We start from the raw sequence: 11,935 nt of genomic DNA, 5'->3' as shown, positions 1-11,935 counted from the left end.
CATATGCCCAACAGAAACAGAAACTCTGTGGACTTCATGAGAAAATCTCAACAGTGATACAGACAGATGCATTTGCTTTAGCAATATGGGAATTTCCATGGGATTAGTGTTGATTAGTATAGTAGGGTAGTAGGACAGTATTAGTGTGGGATTAGTAATGAGATGTTTGCATTTGTAATGAAGAAAATGTGGTCAATCAAGGCAATCTGGACTATTATGACTTTTTAACAAAAACAAAACTGATGAAAAATTGGACAGTGTTTTGGTGTGGAGTAACCTGCATCCTCAATTACTGCGGTTGTAACAAATGTTGCATGTAAACCATTTACTCTTAGCAAAGGCAAAGACTAATTTAATGTATAATGACATTTAAAAAACATTTAAAAGCCATTTTAATCTGAGCTGAATGGCACCTTATTTGTGCCAGATGCCTCATCTGGTTTTCGGTAGTTAGTGTTGGTATCCCAACCAACCCATGAGCATTATAGGAAATTGTAGCATCCCTGTATGTTAAAAATGCAACTTTGCTTATATATTCTTCTATCCATTGTTGTCACAACTCAAAGCTCAATGGTATGTATGTATATCTAATACATACATTTAGTGCTGCAGATAGTACATTTTTGGTCCATTGTGTTTTCATGACTATGTCTAAAACCTTATAAATGCGTAAATGTGTCCCTTACAGTTCTCTGTGAACGTGTCATGTGTGCATAAGTTTTTCTGTCTCTTTGTGAATGTTACTCTACCTATTTTTGTCTGTATACATAATGTTTTTGTGGTGTTGCATTTTTATCTGTGTAGTTTGTGTTTGAACCTATGTATCTGTGAGTCACTTGGTGTTTGTTTATATGTCATTGAAGGTCTATCTGTGTGTGATTATTGTCATGCTTGAATCTGTGAGTGTGCATATTTCTCTCTATGTACCACATGTACATAATATGTGTATATATGTATGCATTAGTGTGTGTGTGTGTGTGTGTGTGTGTGTGTGTGTGTGTGTGTGTGTGTGTGTGTGTGTGTGTGTGTGTGTGTGTGTGTGTGTGTGTGTTTGCGTATGCACATGTGTTTACCTATGTGAATGTGCCATGTGTACACATATATGTCTCCCCGTCACTTTGTGTGTGTTTGTATGTGTGTGTATCTGTTTGTGTTTGCATCTCTGTGTGTATCTGTGTGTATTAGCATGTGTATGTGTGTGTGTCAGTATGTGTGTGTGTGTGCGCACGCACTCATACATGAACCCGGGCGTTTGTGCTGCCTCCACCAGCTCTCACAGCTCGCCACACACCTCCACACATCAAACAGCCCCGGATTCAAACGGTCCTCTCTGTCCCACAGCTAGCCTCCCAGAAACCCTTTCATTCCTTACAGACACACAGAGGGAGAGAGGGAGAGAGAGAGAGAGAAAAGGAGGGAAAAATGAGGCTTGGGGGGTGGGTAGAGGAGGCATTGCGGAGGAGGGGGAGAGAAAGAAGGAGAGCAAGAGAGTGAGAGAGGGGAGGGGAGGGGGGAGAGAGAGAGGAGGAGGAGGGGTGTTCAGGCAGCATTGTAATGATGGAGCGCAACTCGATACTCTCGCATGCTGAATATTCCCCTGGAGGCTCTTTCCATTACCCGAGCACAGCAGAATGGTGGTGTCGTTGAGTTTAGCCGAGCTGCCTCTCTCTCTCTCTCTCTCTCTCTTTCTCTCTCTCTCTCTCTCTTTCTCTCTCTCTCTTTCTTACTTGCTCACCCGCTCTCTCTCTCTCAAATCTCAAACGTCCCCCTCCCTTTCTCTCACCCTATCTGTTCTTCTATCCCTCCTCCCCCTCCTCCTCCCCCTCCCTCTCTCTCTCTTGCTCAAACCCTCCCTCCCTCTCTCTCTCTCTCCCTCTCTCTCTTCCTCCCTCTCTCTCTCAAGCTCTGTGTTTTTCCATAGGCACATTGTGTAAATGTAACCTTTCACTAGGCCCCTCCCCTCCAGGAAGTTTGCTGGCCCCTTTGCTGCCAGGAAATATGAAAAACTGGCAGGATGCCCATTTAATCTGCAAACAGAGAGGGAGAGAGAGGAGCGCGCTAGAGAGAGGGAGAGAGAGAGAGAGAGATGGAGGGAGAGGAGGGAGGAGAGCATGAGCGGAGGTGAGGTGGAGGAGAAGGAAATGTTACAGCCGCCTGCACCAGTAGAAAGAGAGGGGGGAAAAAAGAGAAAGAAAGCGAGGAGAATTTGACTTTGGAGAAAAAGGAGTCTGATAATTCAAACGCCAACACTTACTTTTTTTGAAGCAAAAGACTACAAACAGACTTTGTCACAACCAGACACACACAAACATGCGCTTACAAACACACAAACACACACACACACACACACACACACACAGACACACACAAACACACACACACACACACACACACACACACACAGAAGCACATTTTTGCCCTGCCATTGCGAACACACCCTGGTGAAGCATTTCTTCCTTGTAGCTATTGTGTCATGCCGTGCTTTAGTGAAAAATCAACACTGTAGCTCCAACCATCTCTTGTGTTGCAATCTCTCTGATACTCCTTTGTCGAAACCAAAAGCAAGTTTATGAGACATGCTGTGTTGTGCCTCATAGTGGGAGCAAATAACTATGCCTTACAATCTCTACAATGCTATTTGTTGTCACTTTGTAGTGCTGCTGTGTGTTACTATGTTACAACAGCACACTAGAGCACTAGTAACTGTTTTCTACTCATGGGCTGGCGGTTTCCTTATGTGTTATAGCTCACCACTCAAGGGCACCTTGAAACGAATGCCTCAGTCTTCAGAACATGATTCAACCACCATAAAAACGAAACTTGTGTATTTTCTTCTTGCTCGTTTTCAAATGAAATGTTCATTTCAAATTGTTGTCCTCAGATAAATAATGCTAAGCAACCACGAAGGATGTGTCCTTTTGGAGACTCTCACTAGACCCCCATGATACTTCACTGCACTGGTGAATGTATAAAGTTTATTGAGAGAATAGCAAATAACTGACATGTGTGTGTGCCTATTTGTGTCTCTGTGTATCTTTGTTGTTGTATGCGCCTTGTCTTCTGTGTCTTGTCAGTGGTCATTTTTGTATATCTCTTTGTTTCTCTCTGTGTGAGTGTTGTACTGACTTACTCAAAGTCTGTCAGTTGTGTGTGTGTGTGTGTGTATGTGTGTGTGTTTTACTCAGAGAGGGAGGTTCTCTCTCTCTCTCTCTCTCTGTATCTCCCTCTGTGTGTGTGTGTCTGTGAGAGTGTGTCTTTGTGTAGGGAGGGAGGTTCTGTTTGACAGTGTGTGGTGTGTCTTTGTGTGTGTCTGTTTGTGTGTGTGTAGTGTATTTATATGACTGTCTCTGTGCGTATCTGTGTGTGTGTGTGTGTGTGTGTGTGTGTGTGTGTGTGTGTGTGTTTGTGTGTTTGTGTGTGTGTGTGTGTGTGTGTTTGTGTTTGTGTTTGTGTTTGTGCGTGTTTGTGTTGTGTGTGTGTGTCTCTCAGCACTCGTGTTCTTCCTGATAAAGCTGACTCTCTGGCTCCGGAGCTTGGGTCATGCAGATGCGGAGTGAGTCACCTCCTCTCTGCTCTCCCGTACGGAGTGTTTCCCGTCAGCCCAGCACAGCTCCCCAGCTCTTGGCTGTTTACGGGCCTCGCGTTCGTCACCACCACCACCACCACCACCACCGACGGGATCTGTGTGCTCCACTCAATCTCTCTCTCTCTCTCTCTCTGACTGTGGGGGCCAGAGCTCTCTCGCAGTTTGGGCAGGGCAGAGAGAACGAGGGAAGTGCATTTACCTACAGTGCCACCTGGTGGCCAGGGGAGGAACTGACAATGCACGTCACATGATTGGAGGTCGGAAAAGGGTGTCACAGTGCCATCTCTGGACAAATGGTGCAACTGCAGCTTGTGTAGGCCTCCGTATGGCTCAGTTTCATTGAGAAGGCAAGGGAATGGTTAATTAATTTTTAAAATGATTGATTCTTTAGACTTTCCCATGAATGCAGATGAAGCCAGTTTGAGATTTCACCATATCAATGTGTCCCTTACTCAACTGGCATGGTTGAGACTGTTATTATTGTGAACACATCACAATAAATAATATAAATGAACAAATAATTAATTATAATTTTAAAATACATTAACAAATATATATATATATTTTTTTTTTTCTCATCTCATTCGCAGCTGCACCATGGATGAAGGTGTCACACTCCTACAGTTGTACAGGGGCCGGAATGCAGGGCAGATGTTGACTTCTGCCACCCTTCCTTCCCTCATTCTTTTCTATCTCTCTCTCTCTCTCTCTCCCTCTCTTTCTCTCCCTCTCTTTTTTTGCTCTTCCAGGAAGTCCTTCCCTGTGTATGACGCACTTCCTGGCGGTTGCCAGGTGACAGGGGAAACAGTGTCTGGTGTGGCGGGGCTCGTGGGAGGTTGGAGGGCTCTGTTGTTTTCCTGGCACATGTTCACAGATTGTTCGGCCGGCTCGCTGCACATGCTTCATCAAGGGGGGGGGGGGAGACAATAGGCAGCGTAAAGGAGGAGACCTGAAATATCCAGTCATCATCATCCGTATCACACAGGCCCTCATACGCCATATCATCAAGCAGGGCCTCTTAGCCTTCTTTGGGTCTTTTCAGTTTGATCTCTTGTTGTCTAGTGGTCATACACTGATTAGCCACATTGGAAACAATAGCCTCTGTTTCTGCTCAATGCCTTCTGGTGAATTCTTGAGACCATTTGCCACTGGTGGTCCCAAGAAACAAATGGTTCTGCCATGCAAAGAGTCCCAAATGGGGCACCCGGCATGAAGAAATGTTTTCTGACACAGCTTAAAAAACAAACTATTTCCCCATCACTCTCTTTTGTTGGTGTGCTCAAGTAAATCTTCCAAAGCTTTTCATGGGGTTTTTTCAGCTCTTTGGAGGAAAATATGTGGCCTCTCTCAAATGTTTGAGTTCTGATTGTAGCAAGGCTAAAATAAATCCAGTTCATTTGGACCAATTTAAGATTTCCACATATCACAATCACACACACAAACCAGCTCACCACCATGACGTGCAGTGGGACTACAGTCTAATTTCAGAGCGGCAGACAGTGTTGCAGCACTACAGTAATTTCAGTGAGGTCAGCCTACAGTATGAGCTCTCCCAGCATGGAAGGCCTGAGTCAGGAGGAGAGGCTGTCCTCTCCCGGGCTGGGCTGCCTCCCGTGGCTGTGGTTTGGTGGAGCAGCAGTCTAGCAGTCGCAGCTCGGCAGACACATGACTCACCTCCAAGGGACCCGGGAGTGGAGTGGGGTCCCGGGCACCATAGCAGGGGCGTATATGGAAGAGGGGAGAAGTGAAGTGAGTGAGGGCATCCACGTACACACACACACACACACATACACACATTCATACCATCCACACATACACACCTACACACATACACACATTCATATCATCCACACATACACACCCACAAATGCACACACACACACACACACGTATACCTCTGTTCCCCCCAAACAACAGACACACAGCTAGGCACACACACACACTCAAAGACAACAGTGGCCGGTGCAACAGTGGTAGGTCAGTATGACGCCAGGTGCTGACCTGGTAAGGTTCGGTGTGTGTGTGTGTGTGTGTGTGTGTGTGGTTGGAAGGGGGTTCTCTCTGCAGTGGTGAGTCATGTGAACAGCCTCCCTGCTCTCTGTGTGAATGGAGCCTCTTATCTCAGACAGGCCCTGTGAAGTGGAATTCTGTGGCAAACGCACCCCCCATCCCAACCCCCCCAAGCTACTCTGACAGACATCTGAAAGGGGGGCTCTGAGAGGTGGGGAGGGGGCTGCAAAGCACTAGGGGGTGTTGGGGGAGATGTGCTGGGGTTGGGGGTTGGTTGTGTGTGTATGTGTGTGAGGGGGGGGGGGGGGGGTTAGTATTTAAATTCCTGCTTTGTTCCGTTAACTCCCTCCCTTCCAGCAGCCCCCCCTCTCCTTCCACACACACCCTCACACACACACACACACACACCACCCCAGCCCAGCCCCACACACAAACCTCACCCACCCCCCTCCCATCCCCCGCCGCCCCCCTCGCTCCAGAAAGCCCCTACCCTTCCCAGCCTGTGAGAAGAAAACACAGGCAGTCGCGGCCGTTGGGCTGGGGGGGAGAGCAGTGCGGGGGGGGGGGGATTTGTGCTGGGGCTGCAACATCCTGTCTGGCTCCAGAATGTGCCCTTTGTTTGTGTGGAGTTCCTCCCCAGCCATGCTAGCTGACCAGCAGCTTCTCAGTTTCACACACACACACACACAGACATATGTGCATACTCACAGAGACACTATATATACACACACACATATATATATATGTGTGTGTGTGTGTGTGAGAGAGAGAGCGTGTTTGTGTATATGTGAGTATGTGTGTGTGTTTGTATATACGCATGTATGTATGTTAGGGCTGTCAAAATAACGCGTAATTTACAATTAATTAATTACAGAATTAACGCTGATTAATCACTTTTCGTAATAACCTTTGACCCAGTGCACTTCTGGTTACAGTGACTGAAGGAGGCAGAAGAGAAAGCGCTGCTTGGTCCAGTAAATGGAACATTTAGCCTACGTTTAAAAAAAAAAAAAAAAAAAAAAAAAAAAAAAAAAAAAACGCCCATATGGAACTGTTGACTGTTCTCTGCGATTTCTGCAGTAAGGAATTTCCGTAGGCTACCATAGGAGTTCGTCTGAAGTATCACCTCAATTCAAAGAAACCTGGGTAAACGAATTAGCACACCCCTTGATGATAATAAGTAACGCTGGCGGCCAGCCTTGTCAAAGTTAACTTTGCAAACGTATTGACGTCCGTTCACTTATTGCAATGGAATTTCATTGAAAGGGAAAGTAAGCTAGTAAGACGTTGCCACGCAACACCTTAAACTGTCACGTTCTATCTGTGTGGCCAACTATTTATTTTGTCAGCGGAAGACACAAAACAGTAGCAAAATAATTTTTAAAGACCCATTGTGTTAGGTTTCTTTTCTCGTTTTGGCAAGTAGCCGTGTAATAAGCGGGATAATGTATTGTCCGCCGGTAATTATCAGAAAATAAGTCCCTTCAGGTCGAAGCAAAACCCCTCTGCTGCGCGTTGGGGTTCTGTTCACCCTGTCGGGACTTATTTTCTGATTTCCGGCAGACAATACATTATCCCTTAGTTAATCGTCTACATTACCTCAGTGTTAGGGTACTGTACACGACAACAGTGAGTGGAAACTTCAGTCAAAGATTCTCTAGTTACCATCTCTTATCTCTTGTCATTTGCATTTACCATGCTAAAAAAACATCTTGCAAGAATTGTGAAATATTACCTTGTCAGTAGATATAGGCCTACTGTAGCTCTTTGGAGATCGTTTTTCCCTGTTAGTCCTTCGCCTCCACAACAACAGCATTTTCATTGTGTACAGGGGAAACAAGCCCTGAGAAGTAGGCTATTTACAACGGCAAAGTAAAATATAAATATATCGCGACTCTAGGGGGAGCTCTTGAGTCGCCAAAAATAGGCTACCTGAAACTGCATAGGATTGCTTTTAAGTCTATAATCTATAATGTTGGTTTGGCTATTCATTTATTCACTCATCTGCCAAAATTTGAATTGAAATATTTTTAAAATACGTTCATAGCAAAAATGGATGAATGCGATAAATTTAGATTAATTAATCACAGAGTATGTAATTAATTAGATTCTTTTTTTTAATCGCTTGACAGCTCTAATGTATGTATGTTTGTATTATATATTACACAGCATACACACACACACACACACACACACACACACACACACACACATGCTTACATAAGTAGACATAGACATGTGCAGACCAGAAAGAGAGATATACATAAAGAACCCTAAGTAGAGGGCCAGAGAGAGAGAGAGAGGGGGGATGAGACACACACACACACACACACACACACCAGAGGGTTGGGGGCCACAAAGACACAGGGGCCCCTTCTCATATGAGCGATTTGAAGCCTTCACACAGCTGATGAGGAGGCTCTGTAGTCACGCATTCTGTGTGTGAGCAATTGAGCACCAAGAGCACCATCATTCTGGGACAAACTGATAAGCATGTGGACTCTGGAGTTAGGCTGTCGGTTTAAACCCCAGCCAGGCTAATTACAGTAGGGAATCTTTAACTGTCATATAGGGAATCATAGGCACATCTATTTTTCCCTCACAAGGGCTCTAGGTGTGGGAGAGAGTGGTTGGGATTGTGGGTATTGGAGTCATTGCTTGCATGAGTGTGTCCAAATAAGGCCGTAGGGGCTTGCGCGTTTGAGCGCTATCAGACTGTGATGTTTACTCCTTCAATGGCTTTGCCACGTGTTCCTCATGTGACTGCTGAGAGGAATGTTTTAGAGTCACATGGGCGGTTTACTCGCCGCCACACACACACACACACACACACACACACACACACACACACACACACGAACACATACATACTGTACAAGCGAGCAAATGAGAGGGAGAGACAGAAAAGAGGGAGGAAATATAGCAACAGAGAACTTATCAGGAACATGAAAATGCACATTGTATGTGTTTTTCTTTTGAGAAATGTACTGTATGTGTCATTCTAGTGACTCTCTCATGTTACAAGAAGGGGACTGAAAACTCTTCAGAAGGCCTTTCAAAGAACACATTTAATTTAAACTCTTTAGCTCCCCAGTTTATCAGTTGGTAGACTCAAATGTATGGGTCTAGAATCTCCTCTTGACATTCCAAGATGCCATGGATTCAGGTGCTGCTTGTACAATTCACCGCACTCCTCAAAAACCTCTGAAAACAACAATAAAAACATTTCTGACACTTGAATAGGTTTTCTCCCATTTAGGGGGTATTAATTCTTTGGGATTTTGTTTCCACCCTACATTGCTCTCCAGAAGGTGGCATTATGTCAAAACGAATGTTAAGCCTAGTGTGGTGGAAATGGCAAACATACAATCCTCCTTATTTATATTTAAAAGCATACATCTGGTTTTGTAGTCGTTCAGCAAAAAAACTAATCCCTGTAACACTCAACTGGTAGAGTGGTAGATCCCTCTGGAAGCTATGTGTGTGTAAAACACAGGCAGATAAAGAATAATGATTAAAGCCAGTAACACAGAGGTACAGTGGAACTACACAGGGCTTGTGTGCACACCGGGGATGGGAGGTATTGCATACTGTGGTAAGGTTGCCCATCATACTACACAATCAATCAATAGTCAATCACATGTCAATGGGCGTTTCACCTGTTGCATAGCGACACCTGGTGGAAAGCCTCGGCATGGCTACTTTTCCCACTCAAGACACCCCAGTTCCATGCCCCCATCCTCACCCCCTCCACCCCCCACCCACCACTCACTGGCCTTCTGCTTTATGCAAGTCACATCACGCTGGGTGCTGCTCCGATATGACAGTGGTTTATCACAGCTGATCCCAGTTTGGCGAGCTGTATTGCTAGCTAATAGCTCTTCCTGTATAATAGCATTCTGACTTGTAATGTTTATGTAGGAACACAAGCAATTTACATTTACATGTGTTTATATCTGTGTTTACATGAATGCATTGTGAATGCATTTAGAAATCTATTAGTAGTAATTAGTAGTATTAAAACACAGCTGAGGCCAAAATGGATGGTTAGAATAAGGTGCTGTCAGTAAACATGTTACAATATCTCCATGCTCCTTTAGGTATTACAAAGAAAACATAGCACACAGCTATACAATCTAGGTTCAATAATAGTCAAGAATATGACTGTAATGCATCTCAGTAGTTCATCACAATATGAGATGAGGAAGCAGAGAGAGGTAAGCTTATTATGTACACCATGTGCTATATGTGTGCAAGCCTGCAATACGTGCTTATGTACATCAATACCAATATTTGTATGTATATGTGTTACACTGTGTGTTTATGCCTCAGGGAGGTTGTTCGTATATTGGGAGGATGGCACGCTTGCTCGGAGCATACCTGATCTCTACATATCAGCATATCGGAGTGAACCCATTTCTGTGTGTGTGTGTGTGTGTCACTCTGTGTGTGTGTGTGTGTGTGCCTGTGCTTGTGTGTGTGCGCATGCACAAGTGTGAGGGTGTGTTCGTATACGCATGTATGTATGCATGCGAGTGTATGTACGCGGGTGCATGTGCGCGTATATGTTTGTACATTTTTACACCAACCAGATCGTAGAATTATGAATGTGGCCATGATAGCACGTAGCTTCTCTCTTTCTCTATGTACCAATTACCGCTTCACTTATCCTTCAGCTTTCTCCAGCCTCACAGCCTCCACACCACACCGCACCTCGCCTCACGCTCCCTTTGAGTTATAGCAGATGCTGGTGTGTGGCTGTGGAATTGATGCCGTCGAGCGAGGGAAGAGAGAGAGAGGGAGAGCAAGGGAGGGGAGAGAGGAGGAGGAGGAGGAGAGGAGAGGAGAGGACAGGCAGAGCGGGAGAGAAAAGGAGATGAGAGGGAGAAAGTGATGGGAATGGGAGGAGGAGGAGAGAAGAGAGAGAGAGAGAGAGAGAGAGAGAGAGAGCTCTGTGGAGTAGAGGGGGAAGGGGCAGGATGGAAAGGAAAAATGGAATTACAGAGGAGGACTGACAGGTAGGGAGAGAGAAGGGGAATGAGAGAGAGAGAAGGAGAGAGAGAGAGAAGGAGAGTGGGACAGAAAGAGAGAGAGAGGGTGAGAGAGGGAGAGAAGGAGAGAGAGAAGGAGAGCAGGACAGGAAGAGAGAGGGTGAGAGAGGGAGAGGAGCGAACCCAAATGGGAATGGTGTGTCTGGGAAACAAAGGACGGACAATAGAGGGGTGTGCTGAGGAGGACACAAACATGCTGCTCTGGAGAAGGAACGATGGAGACAGGGAAGGAAGGAGGAGACACGGAGAGAGGGAGAGAGGGAAAGAGAGAGGGAGACAGAGAGAGAGAGGGAAAGAATTGGAGGACAGAGCCAGGGAGAGAGAAAGGGAGAGAAGGAGCATGTGAAAAAGAGTAGGAATCAGCAGAAGGTTGTGGTGATGGTGATGTTGAGGAGGTGGGGGTTGCAGTCCCAAAGCTCAAGGGGGGGGGGAAGGGGGGGGGGGAGATCAATAACTAATTTCAGTGCTGAGCTTGAGTCAGACTGTTTTCCAATAAGCCCTGGACATAACGAGTTAGCTTGAATAGCTGTAGTCCTACTCTCTGCTCTTGTCTCCACCCCTCCCTCCCTCCCTCCCCCAGCCGAGCCTCGCGCACATGTCTCCCAGGACCGCAGCTACCTATGGCTGGATCGATGCTCCACAGGCCCTGGTTGGAAATGAGATGCCTGGGCTTCGCCAAGCTCTGCTGGCCCAGCAGAGGTGAGGGTTTGTGGGAAGCGTGAATGGATTCCTTGTGTCTACGTATGCAGGTTCGAAGGGCGATCTCTTTTTCATTGTTTATGAGACAGATTGGGAGAGGGAGAGAGAAAGAAAGAAAGAAAGAGACAGAAAAAGAAAGAAAGATGGGGGGGCAGTGAATGTATATTGGAATGTGTATTATTCTATGGATGCTTACATACTGTACATATGGTACATGGAATCATAGCATAATATCATTGAAAATCAGCATCAACAGTATGTGGACGTACAATATGTATTCCTATTATGATTGAGTTCCAGTCTTGTTTGGGCTATGTGTGTTTTTCTGTGTACCAATATTTGTACATCTGTGTTTTTTCCGCCTTCTGGACTTAGCCACACCACCAAGCAAGCTGTTTTGCCAGACGTCAATACATGGTGACCACAGCCAGTGTTGGAGCATCTCGGGAGACGGGTGAGCACAGACGTGTGTGTGCCAGGCTGGAGGTTCTACCCCTCAGACTGGGAGTGGCGTGCCAGCTGGGGCATCTGCCAGCGGGGCCCGGTGACGCCTCGCCAGCCAGCTAGGGCTGAGCACTGTGTGTGTGTG

The sequence above is a fragment of the Alosa pseudoharengus genome, unplaced genomic scaffold (assembly GCF_046254945.1).
Source record: "Alosa pseudoharengus isolate Yale_2024_CS ecotype anadromous, Long Island Sound unplaced genomic scaffold, YU_APseudo_1.1 YU_APseudo_1.1_scf_14, whole genome shotgun sequence".
NCBI lineage: Eukaryota > Metazoa > Chordata > Actinopteri > Clupeiformes > Clupeidae > Alosa > Alosa pseudoharengus.
This window is presented reverse-complemented; position numbering follows the sequence as displayed.